This window comes from Topomyia yanbarensis, chromosome 2, assembly GCF_030247195.1.
Source record: "Topomyia yanbarensis strain Yona2022 chromosome 2, ASM3024719v1, whole genome shotgun sequence".
Classification (NCBI taxonomy): Eukaryota; Metazoa; Arthropoda; class Insecta; order Diptera; family Culicidae; genus Topomyia; species Topomyia yanbarensis.
Genome location: NC_080671.1, coordinates 117,023,734 through 117,049,366, shown reverse-complemented (window position 1 = coordinate 117,049,366; position 25,633 = coordinate 117,023,734). Strand labels below are relative to the sequence as shown.

The 25,633-nt window shown below is 37.9% G+C and overlaps 1 protein-coding gene across 3 annotated transcripts in view; it reads left to right on the top strand.

The window, feature by feature from the left end:
- The window catches only part of LOC131679293 (MLX-interacting protein), a 178,574-nt gene that overhangs the window by 20,446 nt on the left and 132,495 nt on the right, over positions 1-25,633 (top strand). The gene's annotated exons all lie outside the window — the stretch shown is intronic.

The following is a 25,633-nucleotide window of genomic DNA, read 5'->3' as shown; positions in this document are numbered from 1 at the left end:
AAATACAGAACACCTATGTAAGTAAAAAAAAATTAGATTGACGATGTTCAGAGTGATTGCATAGCCTTTCTATAGGAGAAAGGCAAAAATGTGAATTTGCTATGTGTCCGCACACTTAAACCCGTAACTCCGGAACTGGAACTCGGAATTTAGTGAAATTCAATAGCAGCCTACGGAAACGTTGTACCTTTCATTTGAGACAAAGTTTGATGAAATCGGTTGAGCCATCTCCGAGTAACCGATGTGCTTATTTTTGGTCACATACATACATACATACATACATACATACATACATACATATACACACATACATACGCACACACAGACATTTGACGAATTCGACGAACTGAGTCGAATGGTATATGACAGACGGCCCACCGGGATTAGGTTGACGATGTTCAGATTGATTGCATAACTTTCTATAGGAGAAAGGCAAAAACGTCAAAGTATTTTTACACTCGCAGTGGTGCAAATTAAACGAGCGCGTAATTTGACGCTCGTCCTGGTGGTGCATGGCTGAAAAGTCGCAAAGTGAATTTTAGAAATGATTCGCAATACTTTCGCGTATCCACTAATAACTCAAAACCAAAGCAACAAAAAGTTCATTTTACAGTCGGTCTGGGCAATGTTGCCAGAACTTCGGTCGAAATTGATTTATTTGCTGTGGTTGCAATAATCACATTTTGTGGTTTTTAACCGTTTAAGTAATGTACAGGTATATAGGAAATTCCTATGTGACCGCACTAACCAACCAAGAGCTGATAGTCAGATCGGAATGAAATTCAATAGCAGCCAATTGAAGCATCGCACCAATCACTTCATATATAGAAGATGATGGAAAACGGTCAAGAATGCTCTCTGAGGAATAGGCGTGAAATTAACTCTGAACATTGGCAAGATTTCCGGGGCATGAAGACATTCTAGGTGACCAATTTGATCAAAGTGACTACAGGCCAGCGAATCTAAGTAATTCAACAAGCATTTTAATAAGTTTTACATCTTCTAGGTATCATGGCAGTACCAGTTTATATGGGAATTTACTGTATGATCGCACTTGTCAACCAGCAACTCTGAAACAGGATGTCGGATCAGAATTTAATTCAAAAGCAACCTAGCAATACTATCTACCTTGAGTAACCGATGTGCGAATTTTAGCCAAATACGTATGTACATACGCACACACACATTCGCCGAACTCGAGGAAGTGAGTTGAATGGTATAAGAGTTACGGCTCTCCGGACCTCTGTTGAAAAGTCGATTGTCAGAGTGATTGCATAATTTTTCTATAGGAGAAGGGCATAAAGGTTTATTTGGGAAATTTATGGTGTGAACGTATTCTTTTATTTATAACTCCGGAACCAATACTTCGTTAAAATGACAATCGGTACCAATCAATGTGAATACTACACCCTTCATTTAAGAATAAGATTGTGAGAAGCGATTCAGCAATATATGAGAAACAGGTGTGACTCTAATTTCAGAATTTGGCCATTTCTTCGCACCTTCTGGAAGCCTCGATGGTTCCCAAAGTGGTCATAGAGACTTTGATTTGCAATAAGTGATCAGGACCAACAATTTCAAACAATGTAAAATTCATTTCAATTAGTTTTGCATCATTTAGATGTAATGATTATCCCGGTTTATATGGGAATTTCGCATGTGACCTCATACTTCAACCCGTAACACAGGAGCCAAAACTCAGATTCCAATGGAATTTAAGAGCAGTTAATAGGGATGCAGTAGCTTTCATTTGAGACCAAATTTGAGAAAATTGAGACAGACATTTCTAAGAAGCAGATGTGAATCAAATTCAGGAACTTGGTCATTTTCCCGAAGTTTCCGGTTCCGCCAAAGGTGTCCAAATTGGTCAACGTGAGTTTGATTGGACATCAGTGAGCTGGAACTACAAATCCAAATAATTTAGGCCACATTTTATGAAGTTTTGCATCTTTTAGATAACATGCTGATGCCGATTTATATGGGAATTTAATGCGTGACCGGACTCTTTACCCCGTAACTCCGGAACCGGAAGTCAGAATGAAATGAAATTCAATAGGGGATCATCCATAAATGACGTAGCATATGGGGGAGGGGGGGTTTTGTATTTTGTGATGATGTGTGACGACAGGGGGGTAGGGGGTCATGTCAAGCTACGTAGCTGTTTTAAAGGGGAATAACTAACATCGTTTTTATTTTTTTAAATTTTACGGGGGCAAGTGGGGGGAGAATTACCGTCAAGCTACTTAATTACCAGGGGGTGTATTTAGAGGTTTGTGACGAAATGCTACGATGGGAAAGGGGGGGGTTAAAAATAACTCAAAAAATGCTACGTCATTTATGGATCGTCCCTAGCAGCCTATGGGAACGTTATATCTTTCGTTTGAGACTAAGTTTGATAAAATCTGTTTAGCCATCTCCGAGGAACCCTCCGGGCCTCGGTCAAAAAGCCGATTTTCAGAGTGATTGCATAGCCTTTCCATAGGAGAAAGGCAAAATGTTTAATGGTAGGTGTACGTACTATCGAGGCAAAATGTACGTACTATCGAGGGTACGTATTATCGATGTATACCGTACATTATATCTAACAGAAACGTCAAAGGGAGAAAATCGCGTGCAAAAATTTCCTTGCAACTTTTAAATTTATTTAACAATTAAAACACACTAATTAATTATTAATTTTATTTAAGCTATTAATTCTACTATCACCTCTGCATTTACTCATTGCAGGATCGTATAAGCATATTACATGTTTTTCGCGAAGATAATAGGGAGATAATTAATAACTATTACTTTATTACATTTAGCCGATCACTTTTGCTATTATGCTCTTTTACATATGTGGTCTTGGCAACATCGTTTGTAGATGCACATTCTACTGTGACGTTTTGGGAGACGGGCTTGTAGTTGTGATATATTTTATGTGCTGTATTGAAACCAAGAGTGTAGATATGAGGTTTGGCATTGGAAAAAGATGCTAACTATAGTCGACTTGAAAAACATCATAACGCAAAACATGACATCTACAAAATATTAGCAAAACTTTGGTATAGGGGAACCCGGGGCTATTCGGACCTACTTAAGCAAATCTCTCTTTTAGGTGGATAGATGTGAAAAATATTACCGGTCAAAAGTCGTAATTGTTAGTTTGAAACCTCAGCTAGATTTTGGTGCCATAAAAGGTTCATTTGCGCCATTCAATGGCAGCGCTAGGCGACGATTTGCATACCTCTACGTCTTTCCATCCTTTTACAATGTAGGGGTATTTCGGACCTCCCTTCGGGGCAATTCAGACCGTAATTTTTCTTTAATTTTTTACAACGGAATTATGTTTACCTATGAATTAGTTACAAGAGATACTCTTTAAGAAGCAAAAAAAAATGCTTTACAAAAGCTTAATCTGGTATGTCACAGCTGTCGATTGGCGGCCCGTGTAATTGCTGTGGCGTGTGCAGTGGTGTGCTCCTTCGAAAGCCGCTGAACGGTGGTTGACGGAATAAGGGGTCCGAATAGCCCCCTACGCTCATATCGCACAAAAGTGATGAGCGTCTCGAAAATATCTCTGTTTTCACCCAAACAAAAATCATTCCTAAAATAGGAGCCTCAAGCTTTCCAAAACACTTACCTTTTATTTTTTTACTTTTATGTGTTGCTTTAATCACGGTTTTACCATTTTATTGATTTTTGTTTTGAGAATGGCAAAGCAACGAAACGCATTGTATCTCCTTTCTACAAAGAACCAAAAATCAACTTCAGTTCTCAAAATTAATGTTTCAGAATATGTACGATAGTCAGAAAGTCTTGCTATTTTCTGAGAAATCGAGGGGGTCCGAATTACCCCCACTGTCTTAATGGCCCCGGGTTCCCATACTATATGTGACATTTTGACTTAAGATTAAATTAACATGTAAAGAGTTATTATTTTCTCTATTATTTGTGGACGATAAAAAGTCAATGTTAAGCTTTTATTTGGCATAATAAACTCAGTTTGTTTACATTTGTTTGATATGACGTTTTGAATAAACGGTATAGAAATATTCTGCCCTACGAAATGCGATCCAGTAGACGACGATTATCGCAGATATATGCTGATTTCGTTTTTAAATCAGAGTTGCTCTAGGTTCGCTCGGAGCTGTCACTTTTATATGGAAACTGTAAACATTAGAGCGAACCTAGGGCGACTCGATTCTAAAACCGAAAACAGCAATAGTTTGGTAAGCAAGTAGGCTGTGAAATATACCGAGCATCTCTGTTGTGACACGAGGTTGACAAGCTAAGCCGGCAGTGCGTTGCTCTTAGCGCGCTTTCAACTAGCTGGAACGCCTGCGTAATCTCTACCAGCTGATAACAGATCCGTAACAACTTCCTCGTGTTGAGCTGTGTGCAAGGCCAAGGGCTACATTTTTTTCCAATGAGTTTTCTTTCAAACTAGTATTTACTAGCAAAGTCACCATTGGAATGCACTAAAACTTTCTGATACGGGCTCGAACAAGCTGGTTTATACAGCCAGCTTTTTACCTTGGCGAAATCACCAAACTATAGATTGATTGTATGAGCAATCCACACGGAACTCATCGGAACCTCAATTTTGCGTAGTAATCTTTCTACTGTGCAATTGATATTGCCTTTTCAGATTGTGAAGTCATAAACAAAACGCTCAGCTCAGTGCTTGCAAGTTCAATGTTCATGCGAAAATACGTTCTTATCATTTATTATTGAACCGTTGACAGCGAAGCAGTATATTCGAGCATGTGGTGATCAGACATTTGTGATCGAAATGAAGAATATTCTTCGGTTAGTAACCTATAACCTATTAAATTTTTTTTTTAGCAAAGGGATTACGGAGTTAGGATCATCACCTCACATGTCGAATAAAACTTTCTTCTATGTTTTGAGCGTTTACTGAGATGCTTGATTACCAAGGAACCCGATTAGAAGAACATAACAAAAATGTACCCAAACTAAATTTATCTTGTGTTAGTACTCATGGTTACGATTTTCTGTTATTTTTACTGCTAACAGGATCAGGCTTAAAACACAGTTTAAAACGAAAAATGCATTATTTTGTTATTTGCTACTGATCGGGAATCTCGTTTGTAAGCGGTGAGCGAAATAGTTGCTTATTAATACTATAAATTCATGTTGAAATTGAAAAGGTTATCCTTTATTTACTACTATTTGTCTATTATAAGAGCTATGCTCTCTCAAATCGGTCCCCTGTGCCACAATCATCTCGAGATTCACAGTGCGTTGTTCCATCCGTTCTTAATTCACTCACACGCCCGCATCTTGGGTTCATTAGGTTATCAGCATACCATACCGTGTGTGAAGCAATCATACGAATGTTTTAACCAAAATGCGCTCACTACAACGAGCAAACTGTTTACCCTTCTTCGGTATTAAAACAGGAGGGTAGAAAACAAAATGGACAACCTTTGTGTGAGATCTAACCGTAATCGAACAGCGTACTGTATCAAATTCCGGCCAGTTTCGAACACGTCGGTTGCGCTAGTTTACAAATTGTAGTAAAATGGCTCGCAGAACTCGAAAATGTTGTTGGATTTTTTTTTCATGGAGCAGATTTTGCGAAATCGCGAATAAATAATTACTCGCGATTTAAAAGAGGTATCATCACTGCATCTCAAATATTGTACTTTCCGATATTAATGATTTTTGTTTTAAATTGTCGATAATTTTATTACCGATCGATTAGTGGTATTCCATTTTTGATTCCAGCTACAGTTTTCCGCTTTTTTTTTGTCGAGAGTTGTCCTATTGGAGCTGTAGAGCTAGGTGCTCGAAAGGTCTCTCCGTCAGAATCACTCACTACGATTACAGATGAGACAGGCAATGTCGCCCACTCAAACACTGCTTAAGGTCACTTGCAGCGGGCCGTGATTCTGAATGTGATATTCATAGTACGGTTCAGATATGTGCGGGCGTAGGGCTTAGCGTTCGCGTGTATCATCGCGAAGGGCTCGAGCATTTGTACGTTAAGGTGTTCAATTGCGTGTGCGTTTGTATATCGCGTGTGCTAACGTGTAACTTCGCGTGTATAAATTCTATTTTATAACCGTGTGCCTTTCGTATATTCGCATGTGTTCTTGGATGATCGCGCGCGGACTGTGAATCTAATACTTAATTTTTGGTGTAAAATTCAGATGTTAGAAGAAAGTGAGATCTTCCATATTACTAGAGTTCCCGGGCATGTTACCATGGAAGGTGTTGTCTTTTGGATATGTGCTTTATTTTTCGATTTGTCCAACTGAATGTATGGGCCTAAGTTGCTAAGACGGAATGTAATGATTTCCGGACGTGACCGATTCATGATCGCGCGAACACGGACGTTTGTAGGTTTACGTTTGAGACCGCGTTTGAAACTTCGTAAGTCCTAAAACGTTCACCTTATTACCGAGGTATTATAAAGTCTGCGCGATCGCAGACGTAGGTGTGCATTGTTGATCGCGAAGAGCTTAAGCGTTCATATGTTAACGTGTTTGTCGCGTGTGCTCGCATGTATGTGACTCCGCGTGTACGAAGCTGGATTTTGTGCGTTCTTGGATGGTCACGCGGACCGTCATTCGGATATTTAGTTTTCGGTGCACAATTCACATTCTGACAGGAAATGAGTTACTCTATATCAAGAGTTCCCGGTCATGTCGCCATGAAACGTGTTGCCAGTAAATATGAGAGCTTTTTGTTTTAATTGGTCCAATTAAAGGCATGGATCTGCTCTGCTGCTACCAAGGATAGACACTTCCGGAAGTGACTGATTCATGATCGTGCGAGCGCAGGAGTTTTTGAGTTCACGATTGAGACCGCGTTTAAAAATCTATAAGCGCTGAGACGTGTATGTTAACGTGTTTGTCACGTGTATGTGACTTCGCGTGTATAATTTCGGTTTCATAATCATGTCGCGTGTATTCTTGAATGAACGCGCGCGGACCGTGAATCCGATGTTTAATTTATAGTGTATGGTACAGATGGTAGAAGAGAGTCGCGGGCGTAAGTATGTGTAGACGATGGTCGCGTTTGTGACCAGATTTGTCTTATCGCGAAAGTCAAGAGCGTTTGTACGTTTGTACGTATATGACTATAGTACAAAGTTATAGCAATAAAAGCAATCATAACATGCCGAATATTTAAATAAAGATGCAAAAAGCACGATTAAAAGTATGTCAAAAGACCGATACTATTTTATATGCATAGGTAATGAAAAAGCAAACGAATAAAAGTACAAAAGAAACACACTAAAGGGCAAACACGAAATTACACATTCAACAGGGTATAACTTTTTTACCATTGAGTAAAAATCAACCAAATTTTGCACACTTTCTCATTGATGTGTATTGTTTACATGCTGTCAAACTCGAAGTCGTGTTTTTCGATTCAACGAAAATGGAGGTGAACCAACGCGAGTCGAGAGAACAAATTCTTTCCAAACACCTGGAATTTCCTGACCTGTCGCACCGGCAGTTGGGAAAAATGTTGAACATTCACCATTCAACCGTCTCCAGAGTGTTGAAGCGGTTCCAGGAGCGGTTGACGTTGGACCACGGCAAAGGAACTGGAAGAAAACCGGGACCGGAGAACAAAAAGACGGAGGGAAAGGTGAAGCGGATTATTAAAGCAAATCCCAACGTCTCAAGCCGTCATTTGGCTAAAAAGATCTGCATGTCGCAGAGCTAAGTCCAGAATGCAAAGAAGAGAGTTGGACTACATACATACAAGGTACAGAACTTCCCAAACCGCGATGAGCGGCAACAATCGACGGCTAAAACTCGGGCACGGAAGCTCTATGAGAAGATGCTGACAAAATATGGCTGCTGTGTAATGGACGACGAAATGATTTTAAGCGAATTCCGGGGTTGGAGTTTTTCACCGGCAAGAGCAAGTTCTATGTGGACGACAAATTTAAGAAGAAGAAAATGTCGAAGTTCGCCTCCAAATATCTCATTTGGCAGGCCATCTGCTCTTGCGGACTGAGGAGTGAGCCTTTCGTGACAAAGGGCACAGTAAATGGCGAGATCTACAAATCTGAGTGCCTCGAGAAGCGCCTTTTGCCGTTCTTGCACCAGCACGACGAAGCTCCGCCATTTTGGCCAGATTTGGCATCATGCCACTATTCTTAAAGTGTCCTGGAGTGGTATGAGGCCAATTCTGTCCATTTTGTTCCAAAGGACATGAATCCGCTAAACTGTCCCGAGCTGCGCCCGGTGGAGCAGTACTGGGCAATGATGAAGCGGGAACTTCGGAAGAGCAAGAAGACAGTCAGAGACGAGAAGGACATGTTAAGAAAATGGAAAAAAAAACTGAGAAACTGGTACCGGATGACACTGTAAAGACTTTGATGGAGGGCATCAAGCGAAAATGCGTTCAATTTTACACTCAAGGCTCCATCGATTAACTTTTCTTTTGATTTTTGAAGTAAATATACGTATAAAACTACCCTAAAATTTTGGTTTGATTTTAAACATTATAAGAAAATTGGCATGACATTTTCGGCGTCGCAATAATTTCGTGTTCGCCCTTTAATATCTTCCGAGGTATAACGATCCTCAATGTCGCCTACAAGGTAGTCTCTCGTGTACTGTTAAGGAGACTGCGCCTGTTGGCTGAATGCTTTGCAGGCGAATATCAAAGCGAGTTTCGAGAAGAACGATCAACGACGGACCAAATGTTTACCCAGCGACAAATTCTGGATATATTCCTGGAATACAACTTGCGGACTCACCATCTGTTTGTGGATTTCAAGGCGGCATACGATTCAGTAAAACGAAATGAACTGTTGCAGATAATGGTTGAACATGGTTTCCCGACAAAACTGACGCTGGATGGGTTGAAATCAAACGATACGAAGATCTGATGTGCAAAGGAACGGAACCATCATCACGAGGTCTCACATACTTCTTGGCTTTGCGATCAACATCGACGTCATTGGCGTTGATCGCAGAGCAGTGGAAGAGGCATTGTTACCTTTGAAAAGGGAAGCTGCAAGAATCGGACTATAAACTCTTACAAGACAAAGTACATGGTAGCTGGTAGAGAACGTGGCAGTTGTGTTGGGTTCGAGGTGACATATGATAACGATGTTAGCCGCGAAGGAAAAATGCATGTTTCTGCTGCAAATATGGTTTACGTAGTCAGCTAAGACTGCCTAAGGATACGCGCAAAACTTGCTCTATTCAAATCGCTGATACTTCTTGTTGTTCTGTGCGGTCATGACGCATGGATGTTGAAGAAAGCAGGGTATCGAGTGCTCGGTTTGATTGGGAGAAGAACTTTGCGTTAAATACTTGGCAGCACAGTAGAAAATGGAGAATGGCGCAGACGCATGAACCCCCAACGTTACCAAGTATGCAACCATGCTGACATTGTAGGGCTGCAGACTACCGTGAGTTAGGCTTATAGTGCGGAATGACGAAAGAGAAACCAGTTAAAGTTATGTCCAGCATAGAACCTGAAGGAGGTCGTTGACTTCGAGGCAAACCCCGCTCTTGCGGGCTGTGCACAATTCATGAAGATGCGCGTGCGGTGGTCGTCCATGGAACCGGCGGTCCAAGATCGAGTAACCTGGAAATCTAAAATACATTCAATTATGATTCAGATTATCCGGATTGTTCGATCACTAGGTCACTTTATCACTAAGATAATAATGACGATTGTTAGTTTGTTTACGCAAATTTGAAATGATGGCAGATGAATCTTGGCCGCCCTTTCCCCTAGGGATGTTTGGGAGCATGTTGATATAGGACCCAATTTGTGACAAGCAATTACTTACAAAGCTGAGGCACGAGCTAGAAGCTGGCGGACACTGGAAAGTATTCACCATTCGACAACTTAGTTATTAGTATAAAAAACTACAAATACTATTAAAAAAATTGTCGACTCTTGTACCATAATAAATAATTACACGGTGCAGCAAAATAAAAAAAAGAATGATCCAGAAAAGGTTTTAGATCTGGTCAAATACAATACAAGCCCCTGTTTGATCAAATTAATATACCCTCAAAATCTTGATTTATAGCATAAAAACTATTTCTCGGCTCTAAAAAATTAGTTACGCGGTCATTTTCAACCGACTTTAATTTTTTGAGTGTTCTGAAACGAAAAAGAAATGACCTTTTCAACGGTATGCTATGTTATGTTCTTGTATTATTTTTTCAAATTAGAAACTTGCTCGCATGATCTTTTAAGGGCACGGTTTCATATACAATTTTCAAAAAATCGATGTTTTTGCTCGATTACGTATACATTTAAAATTATGCGTGTAAACTTTGAAGTTAAAATGAAGAAAAACATCGGAAGATATAATTATAGTATCTCATAGCGCGCGCATGCAAGCAAGTACCTAATTTGGAAAAAAAATTAACTTTACCATTTTTCAACCGAATTTGGAGATAAACAGATCGATCACTAAATGCAGAACTAAATCTCTAAACTTTTAATAAAATAAGAATGTTGAGTATTTTTCCTAATTTTAATGAAAAATCGCAAAATATTGATTGTTTACAAATTGTTGCCCCAAACCCGCAAAGTATTTTAAACAAAGGAACATAGCATCCCGTTGGAAAGGTCTTTTCTTCGTCTTTCCAGAACACAGAAATTGAAAATCGGTTAAAAATGACCACGTAGATTTTTTTTATTAGCGAAGGTGCCAAAAAATACGAAAGTTTTTTGCAATAAATCTAGGTTATAGCATTTTTCATACATTATTTTGAGTTGCATTTGATGAGATCTACAACCTATTCTAGGTAAATTGAAAAGTACAATACCACTATAGTACCGTGTTATTTGTAATACTCCAAAGGCATGAAGAAAGTCAACGTTGTGATACTTCAGTAAGAAAAGTAAATATTCATATAATATACATTAACCCATTCATTTTTCCCTGGCTCTAAAATAATTTTTCTTAAAAGCTGTGGAGATCAAGGAGCATGAAAAATCTGTTTTAGGTACTTCTTTCGCAGTGCTGCAAGCTGCTCATAATTTACCATCCGATGCTTAATACAATTCCCCTACAATATTTACAATAATCAAATTGTAGGGAAAAGGTAGTCGAACACAGTTTAAATTGATAGGGGGTTTATCAGTTTTCAATAATAATTGGAGTCATCACAAATATATTTAAAATTTATGCTATACCCTTAACTAAAACTGATCTTGGCAGCACTGCTCCAGCGGGATCTAGCCAGACAAATTACAATTACTTCAGTTATACGAATAATACTTATATGTGCTTAAGCTCAAACGAAATTTAATTATCACAATAATTAGTTTTATAGGCTAATCTTGTCTTAGCCAAAACTTATGGCTATTGATAAACGTTATTGTTTATAAACAAAATGGGTTTGATGGGGTTAAAGGTAAATTACGTCTCTGAACGTTTAGCTAGAGAATTTAAAAAGAAAATAGCTGATCGCCAGTAATTCACAAGAATAATATTTTAAAATAATTTGTCCAATTCTTTGATCAGTTTTTTTTTAATATGTAAGTTTTGAAAACACATTACATTGTTTAAAACAATTGTAATGTATTCAATAAATTTTTTAGCAACTTCGCGATTTTATGTCCCTATATATTTTTAAAATTAAATAATCTTACACTTATATTTCACACTTTTATTTTATATTTAGGATAAAAATAACTAATATCTTATATTTTACAGAGGGTGTACCAGTAGTTGAACGGAGTCGTAGCGCCACCTTTCGTGAGGCAATTTATGTGCAAAGGACAAAATATTGACAATAAAATGTGAAAAGTTAATTTTTATGTAGAACATTTTCTAATACTTTTATCATAATAGTTTCATATAAATAGGTGGGAAATAATTCAACCCTTTTGAAAATGCATTATAAGAAGGCGGCAAGTTTAATGTTTGATCCCGAGCGGCAATACACCTCGCGCCGCCACTGCTACTGCACACTCCACAAGTATCACGGGAGGAGGAAATTTGTTAATAAATATAGAAGTTAGATTCTACTTCTTCATTACCGACGCCATATAGGTGACTCTACTATCTGGACTAAATATCGATCCATCAAACTCGTGGACCGGAGACCAACGGCGGTACTTTCCTTCCGAAGGAAGACGTGACCACAGATCTTTTCACCTTAGGAAAATCTCAACGACCTCGGCTGAGATTTAACCCAGGCCAACTGGAGTGAGTGGCGGTCACACTTACCACTCAACCACCGGCGCCGTCTGAAAGTCTAGAAAAAATTAATAGAGGATAGTAATGAAACCGTAGCTACAAAGATTTACTTAGTATGACTGATACATTAACAGTTTAACGCGGGCGATCTCAATTAATGTAGCTCGATAATTAACTTAAAATCTGCCAAAAGTTAGTCAGGCTTCAATCTCAACCGCTCAAAATGTATGATCTGACAGAGGTTGGGACCAGAACCCGACCCAGCCACGGGTCCAAGCAAAAACGGCATAAGGTGGCTCGTACCCCGTTTGGCCATGTGGGGAGCTGAGGCAAAGGAGTTCGGTATCAGAGGTGAATGGTGAAATAGTTTAGCCTCATGTTGCACAATAATACAGCCTTTCCAACCGCTTCAACTCTGGCGCAGAGATACTTTACAGAAAGTACGAAGCCGACAAGAGTTTCCAACTTTTCGACCCTAGTAACAGGCAGATCTCTCACCTTCTGGATCACCGCTTGGATGATCGCATTAGGTTTCCTGTGCAGCAATTCGCATCTCATCCTATTCAGTGCCTCACCTCTTAAGCATTCCCGCAGTCGGAGCATTCTTCATTTGAAAAATCGCACATTTGCGTTGAATAATTGAACATGACCAGGAACTATGGCTACTCTGCGGCTCGACCACTGAACTCTGGTAGATCCTTAGGAACAGCGTGACGTGACGTGGGTTCGAGTCGGTATCGTGGAGATTTAACGTTCACTTGTGTTTAGGGACGAAGTAGTCAACGCCACTCACCCTTCGGTTCAGCATAGTTGCATGTTGGTGATAATTCATCATACCCCCGAACGTGAATTATAAATTTCTTTTATCTCGACAGCTATAAAAATCGAGATAGGCTTTGAGAGGAAATCCCGGCACCATCTTAACAACTTTGTCATAAGCTGTTGCAAAATGTGAACCCCGTGGAGTCTGACTCTATTTTAAGCATTTGCTAACCTGCATACACTTACATGACTGGAGAACATCTGACTATTGTATAGCAATTAAATATATTAATTTAAGGTTGGTCTGTTAAACTAGATTACTTAAAAACTGGAAGAACCCAGTTTTAACGAGAATGTTGGCATTGTCTCAAACAGCTATTTCTCTTATCTCGCACCTATATGTAACACAGCGGGTTACAGTTCGTAATTGTTAAAATATTGCAAATTAATTCCAATTAGTTTATCTTTTTTTTCAGCCTTTGCAAACTTAGCAGTATGTTTGGCCATACTATTCCACGATAAAGATAATTGAATTTTCGTACAATATAAATAGTAGCATCGATTGATATCAGTTGCCACTAATTGCCAGATTATGATAAACATCGGGGAGTATTATGATTAGCTTTAATCGTTCAGCCCCAATCAGGTATCATATAGATTATCCGATTAGCACCAAAACCACCAGTCGATTTTGCACGTGTACCTTTTTCGCAGGTTCATGCGGCATCCACTAACGAATGTATATTGTAGATCTTATCTGTTGTTATTCTTTTTATCTGCTTATGCTAGTAGTAATCGTATATTACAACAGCGATTGAAATAACACACAAACACCGATAACTCGAGTGACAAATATCTTCTGATCGGTTTTCTTACTCGAGTGACTAATCTAGCTTGGAGGAGCAAAGTGAACGAGTCGAAGGCAAATTGTTATCATTGGTTTACCCCATGTTTAACCGGTCCAATGACGATCCTGCATTCGAAGCCGACGTTGAAATACAATCATCGATGTTGGGTGCAAAAACGCGTAGCACCCTATTAGAAAGAGGCGGAATCATTAAACTAGAAATTATATTCAAACACCGGCAATTGCGTCGCACAACTCTATAGTAGCTATGCGACTGCGGGTGTGCTCTATCAAAACAAATATTTTTTTATGAATACACAGCAGCTTTACTGCGAAACTTGTTAAGTCGTAAGCTAAACAATTCATTCGTTCGGCGAGAAGTCAAGCTAGCCGGTGCATTACACGAATGCGTCTAAAATGGACAGTTAGGTATCAGTTATTAAGCAGAGGCGAATGATCGTATTACTTAAATATAAACCATATGAAGTTGTTCTTATAGTAGACCTAGTTTGTAAACTATAATTTGTTGTGATTTCTGCGTTATCGTGAATTTGATAGCGTAGTCATCTATTTGAAAAGACTTGTCAGCTAATTCTTAGTTTTGATTACTGGGTAAAATGAAACCATAATTTGCACATGTATGCAATGTGATGGGATTATTTAGAAATGTCTACTTCTTTTAAAAGATAACCTAATGAATTGTCCTTTTGAAGAAACAGTTCGACAAGATTTTTTCAATTAAAAATACTTTAATATATACGCAGCTCATCGACTGCCGAACTTTGCATACAGGGTTACAGATTTAACTGATGGTTCCGAGATGAAAATCAATGGATAATGATAGGAGGTTGTCGATGAGTTCATATACCTTGGAACACTAATGACATAGGATAACGATGTTAGTCACGAAAACAGAACGCGTATTACGGCTGCAAGTAGGACTTTCTACGGTTTGCGAAGTAAAACCCCTTTGTCTATAGGCACTCACAGAACATGGTTTATACAAATCACTGACACCCCTGATGCGTTGAACGGCTATGAAGCGTGGTCGTAGAAGAAGACAGACTGTCGAGAGTTTAGTGCTGAGTTCAGATAATACTTCTTTTCTCAGCACTTAATGACACAATGGAACACAAATAATTGCACAGACGACTTTCAAAAGCGTTAGCTTTGGATTTTTCTTAACGTAAAATTTGTAAACAATGTTTATTTTATGGCCCAACAAAATAGAAACTTTCCTAAGAAAGGCGTGCAGACTACAATAGGCTAGACATGTTGCGCGAATGCTGGAAGAAAGACAGCTAAAGTTCTAGGAGCGGTCATAGCGTAGTTGGTAAATCGATTGCCTTGTACGCAGCTCACCTGGGTCCGATTCCCAACCGCGCACATAGGGTTAGAGATTTTTTTCAAAAAGATTTCTCTAACCTTAATCTTAAAAGCTATATAATCAAAATGAAAAAAAAACAGTTAAAGTTATTATCAGCAGACAATGTTAGGGTATACAAAAAAAGCTGGCGACAAGCGTCATAAAATTGAGCATGTTGTTAGTGTGAATAACATTCGGTCGTGATTCGAAAGATCCGAATGGTCGAGCACGGTGATGATCATTATGACGCTGGCAGCACCAGTATGGGGCGTGAAAATGTTGTTCACGAATTAGATATTTAGCAGCACTCAGTTGGTTACAAGGGAAAGTAGCTTTTTCAGCTCGTATCGTTTCAGAATGTAAATACCAAACTTCTGGTGATATTTCTTTTGTTAGGGGAAACTTTGCCACTGCGACCACTATTCAGGTGATATTTATTTCAGCTTCAAACATTCCTAACTACTTTGCCTCCCTTCTCTAGACCGATTGGATTGATGGTATTGCATACATCTTCCAATCTTCTTATTGGGCTTTTTTATGTCGCAAACTAAAGATCAGCAATAAGTTAGTGTTTCTATTATATATGAGGTGTTCGGAATACTTATGTTCTTTTTTCATATGTTGCATGTTTTTGCCTTTCTCACCTTTCGTTAAAACTATTTTTTTTGCCGCTCTGCGCATGATTATTATAATATCTAATGTCTTTCTCTAATACCTTGTAGTATACGAGTCGTGAGCCCATATAACCTTTATTGAATGTCTAAGTAATGTGTAGTTTCGTTTTTTGTTGTTTCTTACTCGGTGACACACAGTGGTCGGAATTTGAAAAAAAAGTGGAATAAATTAATAATACCTCGTGGTTACGTTTTGGAAATATAGTGTCTTCGGCAAAGTTGATACTTAGTATTGAGGTCTTCATTTGGTTGCATCAAAGTAATTCGCAACTCGGCCACTAGAGCGGCGCTCCATCAAACTTTTTAATAAGGCATGATAGAACGATGGTGTCTTCGAAGAAGTTTTAGGCACTGCTATTCTGAGCAACTCTCCCGAAGGTACTAACAATACAGGCCTTAAAGGTTTTGAGATATTGTGCTATTTTAGAAAAATAATTTCAATAGTCGATTTTTTCCCATAACTCACTTAGCTGCAGCCCAATAGTATATCTTTATTCTACTTTTTTTCCATAGGGTAAGGTGGGGCAAATCCGACCTAGTAAATGGTTTTGGCTGTAAAATGCTCATTTTACATCGGATCAAGTCGTTTTGTATACCAAATTAAAGGTTAGACTTCTGGGCAGCTTTCTATATAGAACATTTTATTTGTATCTTTGGAAAAAATTGGAGATAAAAGCGTTTTACGAAAACGTTCATTTTTGCTGTTTTCAAAAATGGTGGGGTAAATCCGACCGCCTATGTTTTTGGTTGATTTAGTACATATATTACCCAAATTTTATGGTTGTTCAATGATAAATCGATGAATGTTATGTTATTCAATTGTAACATGAAGAAAATGGAATTCAATGTCAATCTTGGAATGTCAAAATCACGAGCAGTAGCAGGTAAAAATATTCCCATTCGCATCGGAGCAATTGCTCGACAAATACTATATTCATCACGTTTTTGTGTTTTTCGTTTGTAATTATGAACCATTGTGCGAAAAAATAATAAATAATAATAATAAAAATATTTTTCAAATTGATAAATAAACATTTTCTTATCAAAAAAGCGGTCGGATTTACCCCACTATTTAGAGGTCGGATTTGCCCCACCGCGTCATTTTTCATTACGACGCGATTAAAAAAAAATATGAAAAAAGTTGGCCTAAATTCATCTATGAACTTTGTAGGACTTAAATCGAAGAATTTAAATCCACTTACATTTGTTATGCTATCACATTAACAATCAGAAATATCTTGAGTCAATGATGCACAAAAATCATATCAAAAGTTGTAAAAACACACTTATTGTCGTTTGAGCATCTCAATGTAGACTAATAAAATGCTGCCATGCCACCATCATGATTATTTTCGATGCTCTACACGAAAACATTAACATTAGCTCGCGGAGTGCTTCTGATTTTCGGTAACAGAGGGGGTCGGGTTTACCCAACGGTCGGATTTGCCCCACCTTACCCTATATCCTAGAGAATAATTTACTGTGTCATTTATACTACTTAAATCCAAAGCAAGTTGAAAGAAAGCCTATTTTCTAAAAGAACGTATAAAAAAGAATAAAACCAGATATTTTTTTACTCCAGCTCCATCCAGCCAAATTTTTGTTTGAAGTAGAATCTTTGGGCTTGCTAGCAACTAACTAAGACATATTGGCTTGCGGTAACTTGCGGTATCTCATGTGCGACACTCAACATAGAAAACAAATCTAAAATACTTTTTTGTCTGCCATTTCATACAGAACTACCCCCAAGCGATTACAATTAAGTTTTGTCTTAAATTTGTTACTAAAAAATATCATCACAAAAAAAACTAAAGCGTGAATAAACATCCTTTTAGAATCACGAGCATTGTTTGCCTTTTGTTTGCCTTTTTTAGCGCACATTTATACGCTGGCAAGTTAAACAATAAGCTTAATGTACCACGACTTGATTGTAAGCACTTGATTAAAAGCATGAACAGTTCAGCAAGGTGCCGGAATCAAAATATATATTATTCTGCCAACGCTGCAAAATTACGCACAATCCATTGTCTTTGAATACGTAATGTTTACATACATTCTGCCACGTCGACAGAATAATATTGATTTTGATTCTATACCTTGCAGGACTGTTCTTGCTTTTGATTGTTTCGATATGTGTTACTTTGATACTCCACATACAATCAAGTCGTGGTACACTAAGTTTATTGTTTAACTTTACAGTGTTTAAATGAGAGGGGCAAACGAAAGGCAAATAATGCTCGTGGTTCTTAACGGATGTTTATTTGCACATTTTTTCTGTGATGATAATTTTTCCATTTTGAGTGTCGCACATGAGATACCGCAAGTTACCGCAAGCCGATATGTCTTAATTAGCTGCTATCAAGCCCAAAGATGCTACTTCAAACAAAAATTTGGCTGGATGAAGCTGGAGTAAAGAAATATCCGGGTTTTTTCTTTTTTTATAAGTTCTTTTAGAAAATAGGCTTTCTTTCAACTTGATTTGGGCTTAAGTGGTATAAATAGCACAGTAAATTATTCTTTAGGATATATGGAGAAAAGAGTTGTATAAAGATATACTATTTGGCTACAGCTAAGTGAGTTATGGGTAAAAATCGACTATTGAAATTATTTTTCAATATTTAAGACCTGTATTGTTAGTACCTTCGGAAGAGTTGCTCAGAATAGCAGTGCCTAAAACTTCTTCGAAGACACCATCCTTCTATCATGCCCTATTAAAAAGTTTAATGGAGTGCCGCCCTAGTGGCCGAGTTCCGAATTACTTTGATGCAACCAAATGAAGACCTAGATACTAAGTATCACCTTTGCCGAATACACTTTTCTTCTAAAAGCTAACCACGAGGAGTTATTAATTTTTTCCACGTTTTTTCAATTTCCGACCACTCTGCGACACTCAAAAGAACACGGGAAAGTGCTATCTAAATACACGACCATACAATTAAAAGAACGGGCACAATAACAAACGCTCGAGGCCTTCACGGTAATACAAGCCTGAGCGCAAACGCGATCATTCACGAATACTTACAACCACAATTATATAAACGTCCTCGCGATTAAATCTGTGTTGTAAGACGTTTTAATTTGCCAACATGCAAATGCCCACTCTTGCGCGATCGTATAATATACTCGTTCGGGAGCTCCCGTTCTAAAATACGGAAGTTATATACACTAAACAGCAAGTCATTATATTTGTAAACCCTAGTGAGATGAGAGAACTCCTTAATTTGGACCGTACATTCAAACTTATACATCAGAATGACGGCTCGCGCAAACATTCAAGAGCCCATTGAAAAGGCTACACGGTTATATAAATGAATTCAAACTCGCGAAGTTATAAACATGCTAGCATACCCGACATAAAACGCCCACGCGATCAAAAACATTCACATAGAAACGGTCCTGTCCTTCGTGATAATACAAATGCGATTACGCATGCGATTATGTAATCACGATCATCTGAGCATACATCGAAACGCTTCGGCGATCTAGCCGATATATTAGTACTTACGAATTTATCTTTGAGTATTGTACTGACTGGAAATGGAATTTCTGTGAATACTTACGGCTTTCTCAGTAAATTTAGCTTGGGCAAACGACTTGTTTTTAAAACTGCCTTTTTAAACATGTCGTTTGCTCAAACTAAACTTGTAGACAATAGGTAATCGCCGCTTTCGAATGTTCGATGATGGTTATCGACGTTTTTCGGCGATAGTGCTAGGATTGAAGATTTGTCCGCAGAAGATGAGTGAAAGCCAGGAGTAGCTCGAAACGTCCGGACGATCTGGCAATACGTTGGTGTTTTTATTTCGCCGAAAAACGTCGATAACCATCATCGATCAAACTAAACTTACGAATTTGTAAACGTCGTTTGAAGTGCGATCATACCAACGCCTGTTCCCTCGTGAACATGAATCGATCACGTCCGGAAGTCTCGACATTTTGTCCTCGCAGCCGAAGTACATTCCATTACAATAAATTTGGTCTCAAAACAAATGTTTACACTAGAAGTCTCAGGATGATAAGACCACATACTCTAGTGATATGGAATATGGGGGAACTAACTTCCTTCTAGATCTGAACCGTACTCACATTCGAGATCCGTGCGAATATGTAAGCGGTTACACATGCTCAACCGAATTTATATACGAGCAGTTACATACACGGGCGAAAAACACCCACGTGATCAAACCCATTGACATACGAACGCTCGAGTCCTCTGCGATAATACAGCCCTTGTCACAAGCTCTAACATGCAATTGCCATCATCCACGTAAATCGCGTGCAATCTAGCATACATTAAAACACCCGGGCGCAATTTATTAACGCCCGATCATAAATCGGTCACATCCGAAAGCCTCCACACTTAGTCCTAGCACCCTAAGTCTATGCTTTCAGTTCTAGCATCTGAGCCGTACACTCAAAATTAAACAAATTCAAAGATCTACGCGAATATGGAAATGACTACACAGTTATACAATCGAACTAATACGCGTGGAGTTTCATACCCACTAGCACACACGAGATACAAACGCCCACAAGATCAAACACGTTAACATATAATCGTTCGAATCCTTCGCGATCATCTTCAGGAATCACGGTCAAGTTTGAATGTCCCTACCCTCGCTACCACTGCTAAGGCCTTCAATTGACCTAATCTAACAAATATGACGCTGATATACACTGGATGATACGTTTCATGGCGACATGACCGGTGTATAGTAATATGGGTAAACTCACTCTTTTCTAGCATCTAAACCGTACACTAAAATTAAGTAACAGTTTAACGGTCCGCGTGACAAACAACGACACACGCGAATATATGAATGGTCGCACGGTTATAAAATCGAATATAGGCGCGCGAAGTTACATACACGCTTGTACACGCGGCATACACACGCCCACGTTAACATATAAACGCTCGAGCCCTTCGCGATGATACACAAAGACGAACATGCAATTTAGGGAACACTATAATCTGATCCATGCGGTCTCAAGAGCGAACAAATAAACCCAAATTTCTACGCGATCGTGAAGTCACTACCCTCTTGCACCGTATACTCAATATCACAATCAGAATGACCACTAATAAGAAATGTGGTCAACGAGTTAGTTCATTGATATGACACAGAATTTAATGTGTTAATAAGACGCGTCAAATCATTATCACGTGTGAAAAAATCACATTACCGGAACGCCTGCACGTTGTAGTTTGTATTCTGAAATTCTGTTGCGTAAAAGACTGCGTTAACGGATATAATTAGTTGTGTGTTGTGTTCTGACCTTTTCGGGTTAAGGGGGCACTCTCTCTTTCGGCCGAAAAAAGTACTTTTTGGACATTTATTTTAGAAAAACGAAGATATTACTCACCAATTTGGTATAATATATATTTTGAAATTTTGGAAAAAATTCTCAAGGCTCTCAATCGATTGAAACAAAAACAAAAAAATTGATTTTTTGTAATGTCTTGAGGGAGTGCCCCTCTTAACCCTCCGGAAGTCGCGTAAATGGTCTACTGAACGAGCAGCCGCTGGTGCGTTAAGACGATTTCGCTAGATTTTCAGTGCAGCGTGCACTCAGTGCACTAGCGCGACTTCCGGAAGCTTAAGTCAAAAAATGATGTAACTAAACCAATACATAGTGATCCGAATCCACAATTTAGAAAGACAAAAATGTTTGTAGCTAAACTTCATATTTTAGAGTAACGATGTCTTCAGGACAAATCATTAGTATCAAATAGGTCATCTTCAGATATAGGTGGTATTAGAGTGACTCTTATTGTTTAGGTGTTGCAAAAATTATTTTCGCAATGTGGTGAAAAAGAACATAGCAGTCTTCAGCAACATTGCAGAGTAATTTATCCCAAACAACTTTGCCGAAGACATCATAATTGTATCTCCAAAGGTTTTATTGTATAGCTATTTGAATTGATAAACTTAGGGTATTCCTAACAAAAACTCTTTTTGCACTTACTTTTTATATTTTATTTCTCGTAAGCTGTGTTTTTTAAAGCTTGTTGAGACATTTTTTTGCAGTTTCAAAATCGAAGTTATGAGCAATATTAGATAAAAAAAGAACCCTGAAAATATTTATATCTAAAATTTGGCAAACGCAATCAATTTATTCTTCTTGCATTTTAAAGAGAATACTTTTAGGCATGTTTAGAACAAAATGCGTTCGACCCAAACAATATCGCGTTGACAGCTTAGCTCTGATTTCGTGGAAATGCTGTGGATCTAAACTGCTTTGAAGATTGTAATCTTCGACGAGTTGCGTACTTAATTCGATCGATCGAGATATTCGAAGACCAAAGAATGTACAATTTTGCATAGTCTTAGAATATCACAGTAAGCAACGCTCATGCAATATCTTAGATATTTTGAAAGGTGCAATTCAATCTGACAAACGGTCTTAGCTCTAATGAAAATAACGTTTGATTCAGTATATGAGGCATTTTTAGTAGCAAACCACATTTTTCGAACTAGATTAATTTTTTTTTTCTAAACAAGCTTAAAAGCATGTTCTTTGAAATGAAAGAAAAAGAAATTAATTTCGTTGGCCCCAATTATGGGCATAAATGTTTTAATAGAAACTATTTTTTATTCAATATTGCTCATAACTTCAGTTCAGCTATCTGAATTGTTCTATAATGGAAAAAAATATCTCAATGATCTTTGAAAACTATCCAAAGACACCGCTTACGAGAAATAAAATGTAAAAAAGTTAGCGCAAAAAAAACAATTTTTGTTCGGAACAGTTCCTCAATTAAAATAGCTATAAAATAAAAACCATTAGAGATACAACTACGACGTCTTCGGCCAAGTTGCTTGGTATAAGTTCCCCTACAATGTTGCTGAAGACTGCAATCTTCTATCTCACAACATTCAGAAAATAACTTTTGAATTATCTTAACAATAAGATCACCTACACTGAAGAACGCTGATACAGTTTAATTGTCCTGAACAAATTGTAGCTCAAAAATATATGGTTTAGCTACAAAATCCTCCTGGATTGTTGATTCAGACCACTATGTTATGTTTTATTGGCTAAAACTCGAGTTTCTCTCATTGTTCATGCCAGGATTTTTAAATAGTTTTTTTTATGAAGAAACCGTGGAAATGTCTTGTGCACAACCTTTTATTTTTTTCGCAGAAAAGCTCGTATCAGTGCAACACACTCTGCGAAATTTGCCGCTCATTAACATCGAAATACGTTCGTCACCCTAGTCACACTATTTTTCCACCGATGAAAATATCAAACTCTCTGTCCGATCATCAAGTTTTATTCCGAAGGTCACTAATGCATTCCATTCCTCTGCATTTGTTTCCGCCAATAATGATTTGGTGAGAGCGCACACGCGCCCGCGAAAAGGGGCACGCCACTTGGAATTCCCCGATTTACTGCTCGATCGCGATGTGCCCCCATCCCATACGAAAATGTTTGTTTCAGTTGTCCATATCATGTGGGTATACAGATGTACTCATACATGTGTATCGTTTGTTTGCGATTCCACTACCCAAATGTACAAGTGTAGGTTCAATAATTGAAATTGCATGACCCCTCTCACATGTTCCTACTCTCGTTGTGTTTAGTATGCGCAGTTACAGTTTCGCCATACCTACTATGTCGTCATCGAGCGTCGGACTATCGCGACGCTCGTTGTTTACCAGTTCTGCAGTAACTGGCCTGCCGCCCCCTTCACGTCATAATTAAACCTTGCTTATGTGACGATGTTGGGTCGAACGTTGAACAGCTTGATACTCGAATCACTGGTGTAGTATAACGGTAGGCGTTTTCAGCAGCAGTGTTGATCAGAGCACTACGAAGATAATAGATTCAATAGCACTTATGTTTTCGTTTACTGTGTTGGGGTAAGCTCTAACAGTTTTTTAGAGTTGATACAACTTAAGCTTATTATGTCTTTGAGGAGTTTTCATAGCGGACTAGAGCGGATAACTGTTATCGTCGAAAAACTAAGAGTACTCTTTAAAGATCAGTTGTTATAACTACACGTAAAATATTTGGGATAAAATTAAAAGAAAAATTGTGTTGGCGATATAATTTTCAAAACCCTCTAAATTGATTTCTAAGCATAAATTTTCGATGATAAAGGTGTTTAGATTTTTTCCCGCTAGAGTTCTGATGTTTTACATAAAAATGTTCGTTTTAAAAAATTCTTGAATTCAAAAAATGAAAGCTGCTAAAGTTATATAAATTTGGTTTTTCATTTATTGCCCCTGAGCAATATGTTTACATTACTTTAACGATGACCAATATAAATGAAAGTATTGCGTCGTTGCGTAAAATTTTGCGCTGTAAACTGCCCTTGTATGCAAAAGTGACGTAAATTTTATAAATAATATATTATTCAGGAAATTAGTTTTGCATGGTGCGGGTAAAAACATGCTTTCGTCACTTTGTTTTTCGCGTTTTAAAAGTCATTTTTTATTTTTATTTGAAGTCCGATTTTCGTAGCAAACTTAAAAATACGAAAAAGTGAATTTTTGACCAAAGTGGCATTTACGTCACTTTTGCATACAAAGGCAGTAAAAGACTCTACTATTCCCTAAATAGAGAATAGGGTGTTTCTTATTTAACAATTTGAGATTTTGCTTTTTAAGATCTTTTGAATGGTTTGGGATGTAATTTCAAAGTTTTTAAAAATTTGAAGACATTCATATTTTCAAAAACTTTGTCGAAGATATCAGTAGTTCGATTTCTTGTATTTTACATTTTATAAGAAGCTAACAAAAAATCAGGATGTTCCTTAAAAAATGGTTTTATTTATATCTTTTGCGGTTTTGATATCTCTTTAGGATTCAAATATTTTGATGAAAAACAGTTTGTCTCAAGATATCTAACCGTTAGTTTTTGTCACCAGAATGTTATAAGCATTTTTACAAGGAATAGACTATTTTTAAATAGATTATGCAAGTCGTAAAAATATCGTCACTGTCATTTTTTGGTGATGTATACCGAAAAGTATGGTATTGCATATGGCTGCAACGGTATTAAGTACCCTAATTGAAGATAACGTAATTTGTAAAAATCAAAGCTTTAAAATAGAATTTCTAATAACTTTAGTTCTGTAGTCGAGGTCTACCAACGAATTATGCGTCCTGGAATAGTCTTGAACCTAAGCGACAGTTAAAATAGAAACTACAAACACGATATAATTGAAAATTATTTTTAAAGAACGCCCTGAAGCTTACTTTTGGATTTCTGATGAAATAGAAAGTACGGAAGATGAGCTTGCAAATCTTCAAAGGTGGTTGCTTTGTCAATCTTCTGGCCATCACATCGCATGATTTATTATTCTTAGCAACTGCGTATCAAAATCAGCTAGGGTGAAGTGCCTATTTTCACCATACTAAGCAAGGTGCCTCACTAATTCGATAATTTCTCGCCCTACAATTAATGGAATACGTAAAAATTGACATCAACAGCTTTGCTTCGTTGTTAAGAACCAATATAATAACACAAATGCACTGAAAACAGTGAAATTCTCGTGTTTGAGCGCAACGAAATCTCGAATTGAGTGTCCCTATTGTTGCGCTACAATTTGACTCAATACGTTGAAAAAAGATAGAAGACTGCTCTAACCAACGGCTTCAAATGGGTAGGGTGATAATAGAAACATGGCGCAAATGGGCTCATCACCCTGTAACAGAAACTTTCGTTGAATAGCGATTTTCAAATAGTACAATCAAACCTTTTCCTATACAGGCGCAGTAAGAAGTTCCTTAGCAATATTATGGAATACTAATTGAAAACGTTCAAGTGCCGTAAATCTATTTATCGTCACTTAATATCCACATCGTTTGTTTGGCTTCGTCAAT